Source organism: Pseudophryne corroboree, unplaced genomic scaffold, assembly GCF_028390025.1.
Source record: "Pseudophryne corroboree isolate aPseCor3 unplaced genomic scaffold, aPseCor3.hap2 scaffold_142, whole genome shotgun sequence".
Lineage (NCBI taxonomy): Eukaryota > Metazoa > Chordata > Amphibia > Anura > Myobatrachidae > Pseudophryne > Pseudophryne corroboree.
In genome coordinates, this window is record NW_026968046.1 from 135,642 (window position 1) to 154,027 (window position 18,386).

At 44.3% G+C, this 18,386-nt stretch overlaps 14 non-coding genes across 14 annotated transcripts; all 14 read left to right on the forward strand.

Annotated features, from left to right (window-relative positions):
* Positions 1-74: 74 nt before the first annotated feature.
* Positions 75-237, forward strand: LOC134996352 (U1 spliceosomal RNA). Its single transcript, XR_010199053.1, has one exon. It is a non-coding gene; the product is annotated as a U1 spliceosomal RNA (small nuclear RNA).
* Positions 238-908: 671 nt separating this feature from the next.
* Positions 909-1,072, forward strand: LOC134996145 (U1 spliceosomal RNA). Its single transcript, XR_010198851.1, has one exon. It is a non-coding gene; the product is annotated as a U1 spliceosomal RNA (small nuclear RNA).
* Positions 1,073-1,224: 152 nt separating this feature from the next.
* LOC134996585 (U1 spliceosomal RNA) lies at positions 1,225-1,387 on the forward strand. The gene has a single exon (XR_010199254.1). It is a non-coding gene; the product is annotated as a U1 spliceosomal RNA (small nuclear RNA).
* A 674-nt stretch (positions 1,388-2,061) lies between these two features.
* Positions 2,062-2,224, forward strand: LOC134996223 (U1 spliceosomal RNA). Its single transcript, XR_010198928.1, has one exon. It is a non-coding gene; the product is annotated as a U1 spliceosomal RNA (small nuclear RNA).
* Positions 2,225-3,196: 972 nt separating this feature from the next.
* Positions 3,197-3,360, forward strand: LOC134996260 (U1 spliceosomal RNA). The gene has a single exon (XR_010198964.1). It is a non-coding gene; the product is annotated as a U1 spliceosomal RNA (small nuclear RNA).
* A 152-nt stretch (positions 3,361-3,512) lies between these two features.
* LOC134996347 (U1 spliceosomal RNA) lies at positions 3,513-3,675 on the forward strand. Its single transcript, XR_010199048.1, has one exon. It is a non-coding gene; the product is annotated as a U1 spliceosomal RNA (small nuclear RNA).
* A 670-nt stretch (positions 3,676-4,345) lies between these two features.
* LOC134996411 (U1 spliceosomal RNA) lies at positions 4,346-4,510 on the forward strand. Its single transcript, XR_010199111.1, has one exon. It is a non-coding gene; the product is annotated as a U1 spliceosomal RNA (small nuclear RNA).
* A 149-nt stretch (positions 4,511-4,659) lies between these two features.
* Positions 4,660-4,822, forward strand: LOC134996398 (U1 spliceosomal RNA). The gene has a single exon (XR_010199098.1). It is a non-coding gene; the product is annotated as a U1 spliceosomal RNA (small nuclear RNA).
* Positions 4,823-5,496: 674 nt separating this feature from the next.
* On the forward strand, positions 5,497-5,660 carry LOC134996264 (U1 spliceosomal RNA). The gene has a single exon (XR_010198967.1). It is a non-coding gene; the product is annotated as a U1 spliceosomal RNA (small nuclear RNA).
* Positions 5,661-5,812: 152 nt separating this feature from the next.
* On the forward strand, positions 5,813-5,975 carry LOC134996408 (U1 spliceosomal RNA). Its single transcript, XR_010199108.1, has one exon. It is a non-coding gene; the product is annotated as a U1 spliceosomal RNA (small nuclear RNA).
* A 674-nt stretch (positions 5,976-6,649) lies between these two features.
* On the forward strand, positions 6,650-6,813 carry LOC134996266 (U1 spliceosomal RNA). The gene has a single exon (XR_010198969.1). It is a non-coding gene; the product is annotated as a U1 spliceosomal RNA (small nuclear RNA).
* A 152-nt stretch (positions 6,814-6,965) lies between these two features.
* On the forward strand, positions 6,966-7,128 carry LOC134996366 (U1 spliceosomal RNA). The gene has a single exon (XR_010199066.1). It is a non-coding gene; the product is annotated as a U1 spliceosomal RNA (small nuclear RNA).
* A 674-nt stretch (positions 7,129-7,802) lies between these two features.
* LOC134996320 (U1 spliceosomal RNA) lies at positions 7,803-7,966 on the forward strand. Its single transcript, XR_010199022.1, has one exon. It is a non-coding gene; the product is annotated as a U1 spliceosomal RNA (small nuclear RNA).
* Positions 7,967-8,118: 152 nt separating this feature from the next.
* On the forward strand, positions 8,119-8,281 carry LOC134996562 (U1 spliceosomal RNA). The gene has a single exon (XR_010199235.1). It is a non-coding gene; the product is annotated as a U1 spliceosomal RNA (small nuclear RNA).
* Positions 8,282-18,386: the final 10,105 nt, after the last annotated feature.

Here is an 18,386-nt window from a genome sequence, read left to right on the forward strand (position 1 = left end):
CTGCCTCAGTTGAATCTCCTTCACTTGACAGGGGGGTACCCGAGCAGCGACCCTCCCCAGCTCTAGCCCAACTTCTACTTACCTGGCAGGTGAGATACTATGATCATGTAGGTGCTTTTCCCAGGGCAAGGCTCACCCATTGCACTCTGGGTGTGCTGCTCCTGCGATTTCCCCAAATGTGGGAAACTTGACTGCATAATTTGTGTTTCCCCTGGTCGGCTCTCGTATAATTCAGATCTCTTTGTCTCAGGTCTCTCTCCAGCCTAGTTTGCTGTCTGTTTCAACTTCTCTTTTCTTGAGCCGCTCCCTTCTATGCCCTTGCGCACTATCCTGACTTCTCCCGTCTGCTTACTTTGTGCCTTCCAATGCACAATGCAAACTACAGGTAGTGCTGCAGGGCCCACACCCTTTTACTTGCCGTTCAGAGCAGCTCTGGAGCTGTTACAGTGCCCAGCTGCTGCAAGAAATCAGCTTGAATGCTTCAGGGGCTGGGGCATAGCCAACATGAGCCCCACACCGAAGGAGGGTGGAGGTGTTTAATGCGAACTAGGGGTCATCCAAGCGCCGCAAAAGGCCGCCATGCCCTGCACGCCCCTTTTCTCTTTTCATATGCAGACGAGGGTTGAAGCCAACTTTGACCCACTGCTTGGATGACATCACCATATGCAAATCCATCTGCTGCAGGCCTTCCCCCAGGAATGCTTGTACTAGTTGTTGCATTTGGTTTGTTGTTTGGGGGTGCTTCAGTATTAGGCTGCCTTCTGCCCTCCCATGTTTATCTGAAAATATGTGTTCTCCCTGCAGTTGTTGTCCCCAGATGAGAGTTCCCTTGTGCTGCCTCAGTTGAATCTCCTTTACTTGACAGAGATGTGCCTGAGCAGCGGCCCTCCCCAGCCCTATCCCAAATCATACTTATTTTGCATAGGCGATACCATGGTCATGAAGATTGTTCTCCCAGGGTGAGGTTCATTCATTGCATTCTGGGTATGCTGACCCCTGTGATTTCCCCAAATGTGGGAAACTCAACTGCATTATTTGTGGTAGTGGGGGACTGTGTTTGTGCTTTCCTCTGGACAGCTCTGGTAAAAGTCAGATTTATTTGTCTCAGATCTTCCTCTAGCCTTGTTCTTCTTTCGAGAGTTCCCTTGTGCTGCCTCAGTTGGATCTCTTTCACTTGACAGGGGGGTGCCCGAGCAGCGACCCTCCCCAGCTCTAGCCCAACTCCTACTTACTTGCCAGGTGAGATACTATGATCATGAAGGTGCTTCTCCCAGGGCAAGGCTCACCCATTGCACTCTGGGTGTGGTGCCCCTGCGATTTCCCCAAATGTGGGAAGCTTGACTGCATAATTTGTGTTTCCCCTGGTCGGCTCTCGTATAATTCAGATCTCTTTGTCTCAGGTCTCTCTCCAGCCTAGTTTGCTGTCTGTTTCCACTTCTTTTTTCATGAGCCCCTCCCTTTTATACCCTTGTGCACTATCCTGACTTCTCCTCCTGTCTGCTTACTTTGTGCCTTCCAATGCACAATGCAAACTACAGGTAGTGCTGTAGGGCCCACACCCTTTTACTTGCCGTACAGAGCAGCTCTGGAGCTGTTACAGTGCCCAGCTACTGCAAGAAATCAGCTTGAATGCTTCAGGGGCTGGGGCACAGCCAACATGAGCCCCACACCGAAGGAGGGTGGAGGTGTTTAATGTGAACTAGGGGTCATCCAAGCGCCGCAAAAGGCCGCCATGCCCTGCACGCCCCTTTTCTCTTTTCATATGCAGACGAGGGTTGAAGCCAACTTTGACCCACTGCTTGGATGACATCACCGTATGCAAATCCATCTGCTGCAGGCCTTCCCCCAGGAATGCTTGCACTAGTTGTTGCATTTGGTTTGTTGTTTGGGGGTGCTTCAGTATTAGGCAGCCTTCTGCCCTCCCATGTTCATCTGAAAATATGTGTTCTCCCTGCAGTTGTTGTCCCCAGATGAGAGTTCCCTTGTGCTGCCTCAGTTGAATCTCCTTTACTTGACAGAGATGTGCCTGAGCAGCGGCCCTCCCCAGCCCTATCCCAAATCATACTTATTTTGCATAGGAGATACCATGGTCATGAAGATTGTTCTCCCAGGGTGAGGTTCATTCATTGCATTCTGGGTATGCTGACCCCTGTGATTTCCAAAATGTGGGAAACTCGACTGCATTATTTGTGGTAGTGGGGGACTGTGTTTGTGCTTTCCTCTGGTCAGCTCTGGTAAAAGTCAGATTTATTTGTCTCAGATCTTCCTCTAGCCTTGTTCTTCTTTCGAGAGTTTCCTTGTGCTGCCTCAGTTGGATCTCTTTCACTTGACAGAGGGGTGCCCGAGCAGCGACCCTCCCCAGCTCTAGCCCAACTCCTACTTACCTGCCAGGTGAGATACTATGATCATGAAGGTGCTTCTCCCAGGGCAAGGCTCACCCATTGCACTCTGATTTCCCCAAATGTGGGAAGCTTGACTGCATAATTTGTGTTTCCCCTGGTCGGCTCTCGTATAATTCAGATCTCTTTGTCTCAGGTCTCTCTCCAGCCTAGTTTGCTGTCTGTTTCCACTTCTTTTTTCATGAGCCCCTCCCTTTTATACCCTTGTGCACTATCCTGACTTCTCCTCCTGTCTGCTTACTTTGTGCCTTCCAATGCACAATGCAAACTACAGGTAGTGCTGCAGGGCCCACACCCTTTTACTTGCCGTACAGAGCAGCTCTGGAGCTGTTACAGTGCCCAGCTGCTGCAAGAAATCAGCTTGAATGCTTCAGGGGCTGGGGCATAGCCAACATGAGCCCCACACCGAAGGAGGGTGGAGGTGTTTAATGCGAACTAGGGGTCATCCAAGCGCCGCAAAAGGCCGCCATGCCCTGCACGCCCCTTTTCTCTTTTCATATGCAGACGAGGGTTGAAGCCAACTTTGACCCACTGCTTGGATGACATCACCGTATGCAAATCCATCTGCTGCAGGCCTTCCCCCAGGAATGCTTGCACTAGTTGTTGCATTTGGTTTGTTGTTTGGGGGTGCTTCAGTATTAGGCAGCCTTCTGCCCTCCCATGTTCATCTGAAAATATGTGTTCTCCCTGCAGTTGTTGTCCCCAGATGAGAGTTCCCTTGTGCTGCCTCAGTTGAATCTCCTTTACTTGACAGAGATGTGCCTGAGCAGCGGCCCTCCCCAGCCCTATCCCAAATCATACTTATTTTGCATAGGAGATACCATGGTCATGAAGATTGTTCTCCCACGGTGAGGTTCATTCATTGCATTCTGGGTATGCTGACCCCTGTGATTTCCCCAAATGTGGGAAACTCGACTGCTTTATTTGTGGTAGTGGGGGACTGTGTTTGTGCTTTCCTCTGGTCAGCTCTGGTAAAAGTCAGATTTCTTTGTCTCAGATCTTCCTTTAGCCTTGTTCTTCTTTCGAGAGTTCCCTTGTGCTGCCTCAGTTGGATCTCCTTCACTTGACAGGGGGGTACCCGAGCAGCGACCCTCCCCAGCTCTAGCCCAACTTCTACTTACCTGGCAGGTGAGATACTATGATCATGTAGGTGCTTCTCCCAGGGCAAGGCTCACCCATTGCACTCTGGGTGTGCTGCTCCTGCGATTTCCCCAAATGTGGGAAACTTGACTGCATAATTTGTGTTTCCCCTGGTCGGCTCTCGTATAATTCAGATCTCTTTGTCTCAGGTCTCTCTCCAGCCTAGTTTGCTGTCTGTTTCAACTTCTCTTTTCTTGAGCCGCTCCCTTCTATGCCCTTGCGCACTATCCTGACTTCTCCCGTCTGCTTACTTTGTGCCTTCCAATGCACAATGCAAACTACAGGTAGTGCTGCAGGGCCCACACCCTTTTACTTGCCGTTCAGAGCAGCTCTGGAGCTGTTACAGTGCCCAGCTGCTGCAATAAATCAGCTTGAATGCTTCAGGGGATGGGGCATGGCCAACATGAGCCCCACACCAAAGGAGGGTGGGGTGTTTAATGCGAACTAGGGGTCATCCAAGCACCGCAAAAGGCCGCCATGCCCTGCACGCCCAATTTCTCTTTTCATATGCAGATGAGGGTTGAAGCCAACTTTGACCCACTGCTTGGATGACATCACCGTATGCAAATCCGTCTTCTGCAGAACTTCCCCCAGGAATGCTTGCACTAGTTGTTGCATTTGGTTTGTTGTTTGGGGGTGCTTCAGTATTAGGCAGCCTTCTGCCCTCCCATGTTCATCTGAAAATATGTGTTCTCCCTGCAGTTGTTGTCCCCAGATGAGAGTTCCCTTGTGCTGCCTCAGTTGAATCTCCTTTACTTGACAGAGATGTGCATGAGCAGCGGCCCTCCCCAGCCCTATCCCAAATCATACTTATTTTGCATAGGAGATACCATGGTCATGAAGATTACTCTCCCAGGGTGAGGTTCATTCATTGCATTCTGGGTATGCTGACCCCTGTGATTTCCCCAAATGTGGGAAACGCGACTGCTTTATTTGTTGGTAGTGGGGGACTGTGTTTGTGTTTTCCTCTGATCTCTGGTAAAAGTCAGATTTCTTTGTTTCAGATCTTCCTCTAGCCTTGTTCTTCTTTCGAGAGTTTCCTTGTGCTGCCTCAGTTGGATCTCCTTCACTTGACAGGGGGGTGCCCGAGCAGCGACCCTCCCCAGCTCTAGCCCAACTCCTACTTACCTGCCAGGTGAGATACTATGATCATGAAGGTGCTTCTCCCAGGGCAAGGCTCACCCATTGCACTCTGGGTGTGCTGCCCCTGCGATTTCCCCAAATGTGGGAAACTTGACTGCATAATTTGTGTTTCCCCTGGTCAGGTCTCGTATAATTCAGATCTCTTTGTCTCAGGTCTCTCTCCAGCCTAGTTTGCTGTCTGTTTCCACTTCTCTTTTCTTGAGCCGCTCCCTTCTATGCCCTTGCGCACTATCCTGACTTCTCCTCCTTTCTGCTTACTTTGTGCCTTCCAACGCACAATGCGAACTACAGGTAGTGCTGCAGGGCCCACACCCTTTTACTTGCCTTACAGAGCAGCTCTGGAGCTGTTACAGTGCCCAGCTGCTGCAAGAAATCAGCTTGAATGCTTCAGGGGCTGGGGCATAGCCAACATGAGCCCTACACCGAAGGAGGGTGGAGGTGTTTAATGCAAACTAGGGGTCAGCCAAGTGCCGCAAAAGGCCACCATGCCCTGCACGCCCCTTTTCTCTTTTCATATGCAGACGAGGGTTGAAGCCAACTTTGACCCACTGCTTGGATGACATCACCATATGCAAATCTATCTGCTGCAGGCCTTCCCCCAGGAATGCTTGCACTAGTTGTTGCATTTGGTTTGTTGTTTGGGGGTGCTTCAGTATTAGGCAGCCTTCTGCCCTCCCATGTTCATCTGAAAATATGTGTTCTCCCTGCAGTTGTTGTCCCCAGATGAGAGTTCCCTTGTGCTGCCTCAGTTGAATCTCCTTTACTTGACAGAGATGTGCCTGAGCAGCGGCCCTCCCCAGCCATATCCCAAATCATACTTATTTTGCATAGGAGATACCATTGTTATGAAGATTGTTCTCCCAGGGTGCGGTTCATTCATTGCACTCTGGGTATGCTGACCCCTGTGATTTCCCCAAATGTGGGAAACTCGACTGCATTATTTGTGGTAGTGGTGGACTGTGTTTGTGCTTTCCTCTGGTCAGCTCTGGTAAAAGTCAGATTTCTTTGTCTCAGATCTTCCTCTAGCCTTGTTCTTCTTTCGAGAGTTCCTTTGTGCTGCCTCAGTTGGATCTCCTTCACTTGACAGGGGGGTGCCCGAGCAGCGACCCTCCCCAGCTCTAGCCCAACTCCTACTTACCTGCCAGGTGAGATACTATGATCATGAAGGTGCTTCTCCCAGGGCAAGGCTCACCCATTGCACTCTGGGTGTGCTGCTCCTGCGATTTCCCCAAATGTGGGAAACTTGACTGCATAATTTGTGTTTCCCCTGGTCAGGTCTCGTATAATTCAGATCTCTTTGTCTCAGGTCTCTCTCCAGCCTAGTTTGCTGTCTGTTTCCACTTCTCTTTTCTTCAGCAGCTCCCTTCTATGCCCTTGCGCACTATCCTGACTTCTCCTCCTTTCTGCTTACTTTGTGCCTTCCAACGCACAATGCGAACTACAGGTAGTGCTGCAGGGCCCACAACCTTTTACTTGCCTTACAGAGCAGCTCTGGAGCTGTTACAGTGCCCAGCTGCTGCAAGAAATCAGCTTGAATGCTTCAGGGGCTGGGGCATAGCCAACATGAGCCCCACACCGAAGGAGGGTGGAGGTGTTTAATGCAAACTAGGGGTCAGCCAAGTGCCACAAAAGGCCACCATGCCCTGCACGCCCCTTTTCTCTTTTCATATGCAGACGAGGGTTGAAGCCAACTTTGACCCACTGCTTGGATGACATCACCATATGCAAATCTATCTGCTGCAGGCCTTCCCCCAGGAATGCTTGCACTAGTTGTTGCATTTGGTTTGTTGTTTGGGGGTGCTTCAGTATTAGGCAGCCTTCTGCCCTCCCATGTTCATCTGAAAATATGTGTTCTCCCTGCAGTTGTTGTCCCCAGATGAGAGTTCCCTTGTGCTGCCTCAGTTGAATCTCCTTTACTTGACAGAGATGTGCCTGAGCAGCGGCCCTCCGCAGCCATATCCCAAATCATACTTATTTTGCATAGGAGATACCATTGTTATGAAGATTGTTCTCCCAGGGTGCGGTTCATTCATTGCACTCTGGGTATGCTGACCCCTGTGATTTCCCCAAATGTGGGAAACTCGACTGCATTATTTGTGGTAGTGGTGGACTGTGTTTGTGCTTTCCTCTGGTCAGCTCTGGTAAAAGTCAAATTTCTTTGTCTCAGATCTTCCTCTAGCCTTGTTCTTCTTTCGAGAGTTCCTTTGTGCTGCCTCAGTTGGATCTCCTTCACTTGACAGGGGGGTGTCCGAGCAGCGACCCTCCCCAGCTCTAGCCCAACTCCTACTTACCTGCCAGGTGAGATACTATGATCATGAAGGTGCTTCTCCCAGGGCAAGGCTCACCCATTGCACTCTGGGTGTGCTGCCCCTGCAATTTCCCCAAATGTGGGAAACTTGACTGCATAATTTGTGTTTCCCCTGGTCGGCTCTCGTATAATTCAGATCTCTTTGTCTCAGGTCTCTCTCCAGCCTAGTTTGCTGTCTGTTTCCACTTCTCTTTTCTTGAGCCCCTCCCTTCTATACCCTTGTGCACTATCCTGACTTCTCCTCCCGTCTGCTTACTTTGTGCCTTCCAATGCACAATGCAAACTACAGGTAGTGCTGCAGGGCCCACACCCTTTTACTTGCCTTACAGAGCAGCTCTGGAGCTGTTACAGTGCCCAGCTGCTGCAAGAAATCAGCTTGAATGCTTCATGGGATGGGGCATGGCCAACATGAGCCCCACACCAAAGGAGGGTGGGGGTGTTTAATGCGATCTAGGGGTCATCCAAGCAGCGCAAAAGGCCGCCATGCCCTGCACGCCCCTTTTCTCTTTTCATATGCAGATGAGGGTTGAAGCCAACTTTGACCCACTGCTTGGATAACATCACCATATGCAAATCCATCTGCTGCAGGCCTTCCCCCAGGAATGCTTGCACTAGTTGTTGCATTTGGTTTGTTGTTTGGGGGTGCTTCAGTATTAGGCAGCCTTCTGCCCTCCCATGTTCATCTGAAAATATGTGTTCTCCCTGCAGTTGTTGTCCCCAGATGAGAGTTCCCTTGTGCTGCCTCAGTTGAATTAACTTTACTTGACAGAGATGTGCCTGAGCAGCGGCCCTCCCCAGCCCTATCCCAAATCATACTTATTTTGCATAGGAGACACCATGGTCATGAAGATTGTTCACCCAGGGTGAGGTTCATTCATTGCATTCTGGGTATGCTGACCCCTGTGATTTCCCCAAATGTGGGAAACTCGCCTGCATTATTTGTGGTAGTGGGGGACTGTGTTTGTGTTTTCCGCTGGTCAGCTCTGGTAAAAGTCAGATTTCTTTGTCTCAGATCTTCCTCTAGCCTTGTTCTTCTTTCGAGAGTTCCATTGTGCTGCCTCAGTTGGATCTCCTTCACTTGACAGGGGGGTGCCCGAGCAGCGACCCTCCCCAGCTCTAGCCCAACTCCTACTTACCTGCCAGGTGAGATACTATGATCTTGAAGGTGCTTCTCCCAGGGCAAGGCTCACCCATTGCACTCTGGCTGTGCTGCCCCTGCGATTTCCCCAAATGTGGGAAACTTGACTGCATAATTTGTGTTTCCCCTGGTCGGCTCTCGTATAATTCAGATCTCTTTGTCTCAGGTCTCTCTCCAGCCTAGTTTGCTGTCTGTTTCCACTTCTCTTTTCTTGAGCCGCTCCCTTCTATGCCCTTGCGCACTATCCTGACTTCTCCCGTCTGATTACTTTGTGCCTTCCAACGCACAATGCGAACTACAGGTAGTGCTGCAGGGCCCACACCCTTTTATTTGCCTTACAGAGCAGCTCTGGAGCTGTTACAGTGCCCAGCTGCTGCAAGAAATCAGCTTGAATGCTTCAGGGGCTGGGGCATAGTCAACATGAGCCCCACACCGAAGGAGGGTGGAGGTGTTTAATGCGAACTAGGGGTCATCCAAGCGCCGCAAAAGGCCGCCATGCCCTGCATAACCCTTTTCTCTTTTCATATGCAGATGAGGGTTCCAGCCAACTTTGGCCCACTGCTTGGATGACATCACCGTATGCAAATTCGTCTCCTGCAGACCTTCCCCCAGGAATGCTTGTACTAGTTATTGCATATGGTTTGATATTTGATGGTGCTTCAGTATTAGGCAGCCTTCCGCCCTCCCATGTTCATCTGAAAAGATGTGGTCTCCCTGCAGTTGTTGTCCCCAGACGAGAGTTCCCTTGTGCTTCCTCAGTTGAATCTCCTTAACTTGACGGGGGAGGGGCTGCCCGAGCAGCCACCCTCCCCAGCCCTATCCCAACTCATACTTATTTTGCATATGAGATCTCTATATCATGAAGATTGTTCTCACAGGGTGAGGTTCATCCATTATATTTTAAAATAGGAAGGTTCAAATTACATATTTGAATTGATCTATGTGCTGGATTCAAATGTCCCCCCCCCCTTCCTTTCTCAATTGTGCCCGTCAGCAGCTATTCTAAGGTTGCTGCCAATGGGTGTGACACATTAATTTCTTCTGTGGGGTACACTGGACTCCACAAGGATTCACATTGGGGTGTAGAGTAGGATCTTGATCTGAGGCACCAACCGGCTCAAAGCTTTTGACTGTTCCCAAGATGCTCAGCGCATTCTCCTCTATAACCCCGCTTCCATGAACAGGGAGCTCAGTTTGTAGTTGTTGCCTTCAGTAGCAGGCCACTTAACAGGGGCCTGCCTCAAGCAGCCTATTCTTAGCTATTAATTTTGACAAGAAAAGAAGAACTTTTTTTATGAGAATCTACAAGGGCTGCAGCAGGCTAGGTCTAATAGACATCTTTACTGCAGCTTCATCACTCCCAGCGGCACTGTATACTCCCGTGCCCTGGTTGCTGGGTCACTGCAGCGGAGGCTCCGGTTTCTTCCTAAGGTCAGTCACACACAATGTAACACCCCGGTATAACAAGTGTGTAAACTATGTGGAACAGGTCAGGGATACCTTGATGGACTATTCCTCCTTCAGCAGCAGCTCTTCTCTATTCCTGGCAGAGAGGCAAGGTTTCCCCAGACACAAAGAAAGGCAGGCAGGGCTTTGTATGAAAGAATAAATGGTTTACCACATAACTCAGAAAAGGAACTGATTACAGTAGGGAAGGGAAAGATTTGATTCAAGCAACTTAAACACAGACACCATATACACTTTAAGTCATTACACAAATGGTAATATAACTAAATCTGAGATTAATACTATGTTGCTTAGTAATAGAAATCAACTTATGCAGACAATATTTAAGTCCCAGATAACATTGGTGTCACTGCAGGGAGTCTCTATGTGCACGTTGGGGCCCGGTTATGTTGTTACATAGTTATATGCAGCTATTGTCTCCTTTAGCTGTGAACAAAATATTGTAGCTCTGTGTAGTAAAGATGATTGTTTAAAACAAACTGGAGCTGCTTCCCATGTAAATCGCTGCATAGGTATAGTAAATATAGGATAATGTCCTTTGCAGTGGAGTAGGTTTCAGTATAAATATGGATTTATCTCACCCAGTCAATAGATGTTTCTGAGGCAGTTTCCCCTCAGATGTAGGCCAGTCAGCATTGGTATAAAGGCTTTATACTCTCCTGTCTCTGACACTTGCTGTGCACTCTCTTGGCTGAGAGTGTCATGGCGTTCTTACTTGTTAATTGCTGCACTTCCACTGCTGTATTTTGCACTACTGCTTACTCTCTCATGCAATTTTCAGCTTATTTGTCTCCCCTCTCTCAGCTGCTCATCTCTGCGTAATGGCGTCGCCAGCTCTTTCCTCACCATGGCTCCAACTGACTTCTCAAACTGCTGTTCAATTTTCTTTTAAATAAACTTTATTTAAAATGGCACAGGCAACTACACTGTTGTCAAAAATGTCCTTGTTGTTATGGGATATCACACGTGCCCCCCCCCCAAAACATGCGTGTCCTCACGCATTTTGGTTTTATCCCTATATAAACTTCTCACTATATCCAGTCACATTCATTAGTGAACACAGATTATGTCTGAAACATTAACATTTATCAACATTTTTAACATCAGTATCTGATAGGTATAATTCCTTTTGTGCTATAGTACATTAACACATGCTCCTGGAGCAATCGGTTGAAATCTGGACAGTATATGGTCTTGAAAAGTTTGTCTAGGAAACCTCAACCCCCCTGCCATGGATGAGTATTGAACTCTTTCTAAACTGTCTTTGGGACATGCTGTACAAAACTGCAGCTGACTATGGTGGTTTTCTGTTTTGCAAGCCCTAGTCTTCTTGCCTCCTTGTCGGTGACAAACCACCTTAGTCTGCTGTAAATACATTTTATGAGCCTCTTCCATTCCATCTTGGGATTCAGTATCACAGCTGGTTTGGGACAATGGATTCTGGAGAGAAAGAGGCAGCAAGGTTCTTCTTACAGAACAGGTTGGACAGTTTCGGCACCATCTCTTGATGTCTTCCCTCATTTCAACCCAAAAGAACTTTTTCCAGATGCTTGTTTCCATCCTTTTGCACCCAGGGTGACCTGACTTGTCGTGATATTCTTCAAGCACATAACAAGCACTTTGTCTTGGAATTACAAGTTGACTGATCCTATAATGAGTATTAGGATCCACACTACATCGAACCAACTGTCCTTTCTCTTCAAACAGCCTTTCTCGCTGTCTCAACAACTTCAGGAGTTCTGGCGAGGATTCTTGCCTTTGTCGCTTGGTCAGGTATTTCCCAATCTTCAGTAAGGCTTTGAGGTGTCTTATCATCTGACTTTTATCTTGCAGGTGGTCAAAACTGGTTCCTTGAATAGGTTGCTCACAGTTTCTAGAACTGGATGCTATATTATTCATGCCTAACATTGAAGCATTCTTTCGGATAATCTGGACACTGGAGATGGGCATTTCTATCATTATTTGGCTAGCCTTATTTTTTTCATGTTCCTCTCTTACAGATAATTCTGTTATCATTCTTCCCTTTTGTTTGGCTATCCCAGGTTGAAGGCCTTGTTTCTCCTGGAGCTTGTCAGTTTGAAACTCTCCTTGGAGTGCTGCTACGAGCTCCTCACAGCAGTTCCGCAACACATTCATGCCCACTATCACTGGAGGCAATCCATCATCTTGGGCAGTGGTGATGATGAAGCCTTGCTGTGGTAGCACTGTTCGTCCGATTTGAATTTCAGCTTCCGAGTATCCTTTGCAAGGGATGCAGTGCCCATTGCTTGCAATCGGGTTTATCAATGTGGAAGTTGACGGAAACATCTGTTCCTCAGTCCAATGCTGCTCAAACTGTGTTGCTTGTATTGTGGTCACTTGTGATCCAGTGTCTAAGAGAGCGGGCATTGAGACTCCATTGATGCAAACTTGAACCACCGGGCTTTGGCTAACATAACGGGTTAACCACATGAATTTGGAGTTTAAATGATCTGGCTGCTCAAATTCTCTCTTAATTTGTCCGCTTCCTTCACAGCTTTGAAAAATGGGTCGCCTTTGGGAGGCAAAGTGGTTGGAAAAAAGTGTCTCCCTGTTTCTATGTAGGTCCCATTGGGAACTGTTCAGTGGTCTCCTCTCCTGGCACCATTCCATTTCTTCATGGAGCAGTGCCTGCTGTCTCTTCAGAATCTGCAGGTCTCTGCGCATCTCTGTCACACCACGTGTCAGTTCAGCCAGCAGACTTCGTAACTCACTAGAAGAGTCAAATATGCATGTCTTTGAACATGGCACTGTCACTCCTTTTACTGTAGGTGGGTAAGTAGCTCCTTTAAAACTTGACTCCTGGGCATCAGAATTCTCTTGATACCGTGGCATCTCTGGAATAGACTCTTGTGGAACAGCCCCTGAAGTAAGACTGGAGCCTAGAACTTTAATCGCAGCCTCTTTAAAATCCAGGAATGTGCTTCCAGGCTTCTGCAATCTCAATAGTCGCAGCTGAGTTTTACAAATTCGCCCCTTGCACCTTCAGTGAACTGGTCCAATAACATTTTCTCTTTGTCATGCACTTGCTCAGGGTCTGCTTGCTGAACATCTCTGAGTGCTTCCTGCAAGCTGAGGGCATAGCCCCGTAGTGACTCTCCTGGTTGTTGCTTTCGAGCAAAGAAGTGCATTTTAAGTTCTGACACTGTCCTTGTGTCAAATGTGGTAGCAAGCCTGTTGAGGATCTGGTCCACAGTCTTCTTCTCTTCAGTAGGCCAGGAAGTAACCTCTCTAAGTGCAAGCCCTTTCAACTGTCCCATCAAGATCTCCACCTTTTGCTGCTCTTTCAGCGGGTACAGACGAAACAAAGACTGCAGTAGTATCCTCATCAGTTTATTTTTGTCAATTACCATTTTAATAATCGGGTAAAGAAAATTAAGTGGATTTTTGAAAGAAAACAATACTGTCAATATACTATTAAAACAAATTAAAATGGTAAAAGTTATTGTACTTTAAGTAAAAATAAAAGAGCAAAAATATCAATCCCAGTTTTGGATTACTTTAATTAACAAAAAAAAATGCATATAGCAGAGGATAGTTTCAATCTGCCTACCTCTGGGCTATGGACCCAGCATGCTTCCATTACAGTACTCTGCTGCACATGTAATTGCAAGAGATCCTGAAGCACTCACTCATCATGGGAAAGTACCAATGTGTTTCTTCATTGGTTGATGGAAGAAACATCTTACAAAAACTCTCCAGATTATTGACTATTTAAAGTTTTTCTTGGAAACGTTCTAGATGAATGCTTATCAGCCTTTGTCAGTATGTACTTTTGCAAAGTGTCGCTGTGGCGCAATCAGTTAGTGTGTACGGCTATTAACCAAAAGGTTGGTGGTTCAATCCCACCCAGGGACGTAATTGACCTTGTTATCAGATTTTGGTGATCTTTAAGTAGACAAGTCAAAATTTCAAAAACCCCTGTTATGGTGTAGGGTACCTGGCCTTCTCTGATGTAATCAGAGTTAGATTTGATTCAGTGATTTTATAAAAACAGCTAGGAAGCACAATTTAGCAGTGGGTTGCAGAGAAAAAGAAAAATGCTGGCAGAAAAATCCAATTGAGTGATTAAACAGCTCTTCATTTTCTGGCTTTATTTTTATGATAACAAATTTGTTCTCTGAAAAGTGTCCACAAAGCCAAGTATCTGATTAACATCTTTGTAGGGATGGTTTTTCACCTATTACTAAATTAAACTTGCTTCATTGGAAAGGCAGCAAGATGTATCCTCATTTCAATATCTACGGAAATAATACAGGTTGACACCATGAAACATTAACGCCACTGCATCTTTGCTGTTTTCTCATGTGGAAGTCTGTTTAATGTGAAAACAAGGTGATCTCTAATTAGCACACAGGTAAGGAATTAAGAAAATCTTTATTTAAGGGTGAAGATGTTTCTCACAAAATCGTTGCCCCAATGCATCATTGAAATTCAAGCTGGAAAGATGATTTTAATATATCATTTGTACATTTTGTATTGCTCTTCTGGTGACAATGTAGTTTGTTTTTGTCAATTACCATTTTAATAATCGGGTAAAGAAAATTAATTGGATTTTTGAAAGAAAACAATACTGTCAATATACTATTAAAACAAATTAAAATGGTAAAAGTTATTGTACTTTAAGTAAAAATAAAAGAGCAAAAATATCAATCCCAGTTTTGGATTACTTTAATTAACAAAAAAAAATGCATATAGCAGAGGATAGTTTCAATCTGCCTACCTCTGGGTTATGGACCCAGCATGCTTCCATTACAGTACTCTGCTGCACATGTAAGTGCAAGAGATCCTGAAGCACTCACTCATCATGGGAAAGTACCAATGTGTTTCTTCATTGGTTGATGGAAGAAACATCTTACAAAAACTCTCCACATTATTGACTTTTTAAAATGTTTCTAGGAATCGTTCTAGATGAATGCTTATTAGCCTTTGTCAGTAAGGACTTTTGCAAAGTGTTGCTGTGGCGCAATCAGTTACTGTGTAAGGCTAATAACCAAAAGGTTGGTGGTTCAATCCCACCCAGGGACGTAATTGACCTTGTTATCAGATTTTGGTGATCTTTATGTAGACAAGTCAAAATTTCAAACCCCCTCTTATGGTGTAGGGTACCTGGCCTTCTCTGATGTAATCAGAGTTAGATTTGATTCAGTGATTTTATAAAAACAGCTAGGAAGCACAATTTAGCAGTGGGTTGCAGAGAAAAAGAAATATGCTGGCAAAAAAATCCAATTGAGTGATTAAACAGCTCTTCATTTTCTGGCTTTATTTTTATGCTAACAAATTTGTTCTCTGAAAAGTGTCCACAAAGCCAAGTTTCTGATTAACACCTTTGCAGGGATGGTTTTTCACCTATTACTAAATTAAACTTGCTTCATTGGAAAGGCTGCAAGATGCATCCTCATTTGAATATCTACTGAAATAATACAGGTTGACACCAGGAAACATTAACGCCACTGCATCCTTGCTGCTTTCTCATGTGGAAGTCTGTTTAATGTGAAAACAAGGTGATATCTAATTAGCACACAGGTAAGGAATTAAGAAAATCTTTATTTAAGGGTGAAGATGTTTCTCACAAAATCGTTGCCCCAATGCATCATTGAAATTCAAGCTGGAAAGATTATTTTAATATATCACTTGTACATTTTGTATTGCTCTTCTGGTGACAATGTAGTTTGTTTTTGTCAATTACCATTTTAATAATCGGGTAAAGAAAATTAAGTGGATTTTTGAAAGAAAACAATACTGTCAATATACTATTAAAACAAATGAAAATGGTAAAAGTTATTGTACTTTAAGTAAAAATAAAAGAGCAAAAATATCAATCCCAGTTTTGGATTACTTTAATTAACAAAAAAAAACGCATATAGCAGAGGATAGTTTCAATCTGCCTACCTCTGGGCTATGGACCCAGCATGCTTCCATTACAGTACTCTGCTGCACATGTAATTGCAAGAGATCCTGAAGTACTCACTCATCATGGGAAAGTACCAATGTGTTTCTTCATTGGTTGATGGAAGAAACATCTTACAAAAACTCTCCAGATTATTGACTACTTAAAGTTTTTCTAGGAAACGTTCTAGATGAATGCTTATTAGCCTTTGTCAGTATGTACTTTTGCAAAGTGTCGCTGTGGCGCAATCAGTTAGTGTGTACGGCTATTAACCAAAAGGTTGGTGGTTCAATCCCACCCAGGGATGTAATTGACCTTGTTATCAGATTTTGGTGATCTTTAAGTAGACAAGTCAAAATTTCAAAAACCCCTGTTATGGTGTTGGGTACCTGGCCTTCTCTGATGTAATCAGAGTTAGATTTGATTCAGTGATTTTATAAAAACAGCTAGGAAGCACAATTTAGCAGTGGTTTGCAGAGAAAAAGAAATATGCTGGCAAAAAAATCCAATTGAGTGATTAAACAGCTCTTCATTTTCTGGCTTTATTTTTATGCTAACAAATTTGTTCTCTGAAAAGTGTCCACAAAGCCAAGTATCTGATTAACATCTTTGTAGGGATGGTTTTTCACCTATTACTAAATTAAACTTGCTTCATTGGAAAGGCAGCAAGATGCATCCTCATTTCAATATCTACTGAAATAATACAGGTTGACACCAGGAAACATTAACGCCACTGCATCCTTGCTGCTTTCTCATGTGGAAGTCTGTTTAATGTGAAAACAAGGTGATATCTAATTAGCACACAGGTAAGGAATTAAGAAAATCTTTATTTAAGGGTGAAGATGTTTCTCACAAAATCGTTGCCCCAATGCATCATTGAAATTCAAGCTGGAAAGATGATTTTAATATATCACTTGTACATTTTGTATTGCTCTTCTGGTGACAATGTAGTTTGTTTTTGTCAATTACCATTTTAATAATAGGGTAAAGAAAATTAAGTGGATTTTTGAAAGAAAACAATACTGTCAATATACTATTAAAACAAATTAAAATGGTAAAAGTTATTGTACTTTAAGTAAAAATAAAAGAGCAAAAATATCAATCCTAGTTTTGGATTACTTTAATTAACAAAAAAAAATGCATATAGCAGAGGATAGTTTCAATCTGCCTACCTCTGGGTTAAGGGGCCCAGCATGCTTCCATTGCAGTACTCTGCTGCACATGTAAGTGCAAGAGAACCTGAAGCACTCACTCATCATGGGAAAGTACCAATGCGTTTCTTCATTGGTTGATGGAAGAAACATCTTACAAAAACTCTCCAGATTATTGACTTTTTAAAGTTTTCTAGGAAACGTTCTAGATGAATGCTTATTAGCCTTTGTCAGTATGTACTTTTGCAAAGTGTCTCTGTAGTGCAATCGGTTAGTGTGTTTGGTTATTAACCAAAGGGTTGGTGGTTCAATCCCACCCAGGGATGTTATTGACCTTGTCATCAGATTTTGGTGATCTTTAAGTAGACAAGTCAAAATTTCAAACCCCCTCTTATGGTGTAGGGTACCTGGCCTACTCTGATGTAATCAGAGTTAGATTTGATTAAGTGATTTTATCAAAAAACAGCTAGGAAGCACAATTTAGCAGTGGTTTGCAGAGAAAATGAAATATGCTGGCAGAAAAATCCAATTGAGTGATTAAACAGCTCTTCATTTTCTGGCTTTATTTTTATGCTAACTAATTTGTTCTCTGAAAAGTGTCCACAAAGCCAAGTATCGGATTAACATCTTTGTAGGGATGGTTTTTCACCTATTACTAAATTAAACTTGCTTCATTGGAAAGGCAGCAAGATGCATCCTCATTTCAATATCTACTGAAATAATACAGGTTGACACCAGGAAACATTAACGCCACTGCATCCTTGCTGCTTTCTCATGTGGAAGTCTGTTTAATGTGAAAACAAGGTGATATCTAATTAGCACACAGGTAAGGAATTAAGAAAATCTTTATTTAAGGGTAAGATGTTTCTCACAAAATCGTTGCCCCAATGCATCATTGAAATTCAAGCTGGAAAGATGATTTTAATATATCATTTGTACATTTTGTATTGCTCTTCTGGTGACAATGTAGTTTGTTTTTGTCAATTACCATTTTAATAATCGGGTAAAGAAAATTAATTGGATTTTTGAAAGAAAACAATACTGTCAATATACTATTAAAACAAATTAAAATGGTAAAAGTTATTGTACTTTAAGTAAAAATAAAAGAGCAAAAATATCAATCCCAGTTTTGGATTACTTTAATTAACAAAAAAAAATGCATATAGCAGAGGATAGTTTCAATCTGCCTACCTCTGGGTTATGGACCCAGCATGCTTCCATTACAGTACTCTGCTGCACATGTAAGTGCAAGAGATCCTGAAGCACTCACTCATCATGGGAAAGTACCAATGTGTTTCTTCATTGGTTGATGGAAGAAACATCTTACAAAAACTCTCCACATTATTGACTTTTTAAAATGTTTCTAGGAATCGTTCTAGATGAATGCTTATTAGCCTTTGTCAGTATGGACTTTTGCAAAGTGTTGCTGTGGCGCAATCAGTTACTGTGTAAGGCTATTAACCAAAAGGTTGGTGGTTCAATCCCACCCAGGGACGTAATTGACCTTGTTATCAGATTTTGGTGATCTTTATGTAGACAAGTCAAAATTTCAAACCCCCTCTTATGGTGTAGGGTACCTGGCCTTCTCTGATGTAATCAGAGTTAGATTTGATTCAGTGATTTTATAAAAACAGCTAGGAAGCACAATTTAGCAGTGGGTTGCAGAGAAAAAGAAATATGCTGGCAAAAAAATCCAATTGAGTGATTAAACAGCTCTTCATTTTCTGGCTTT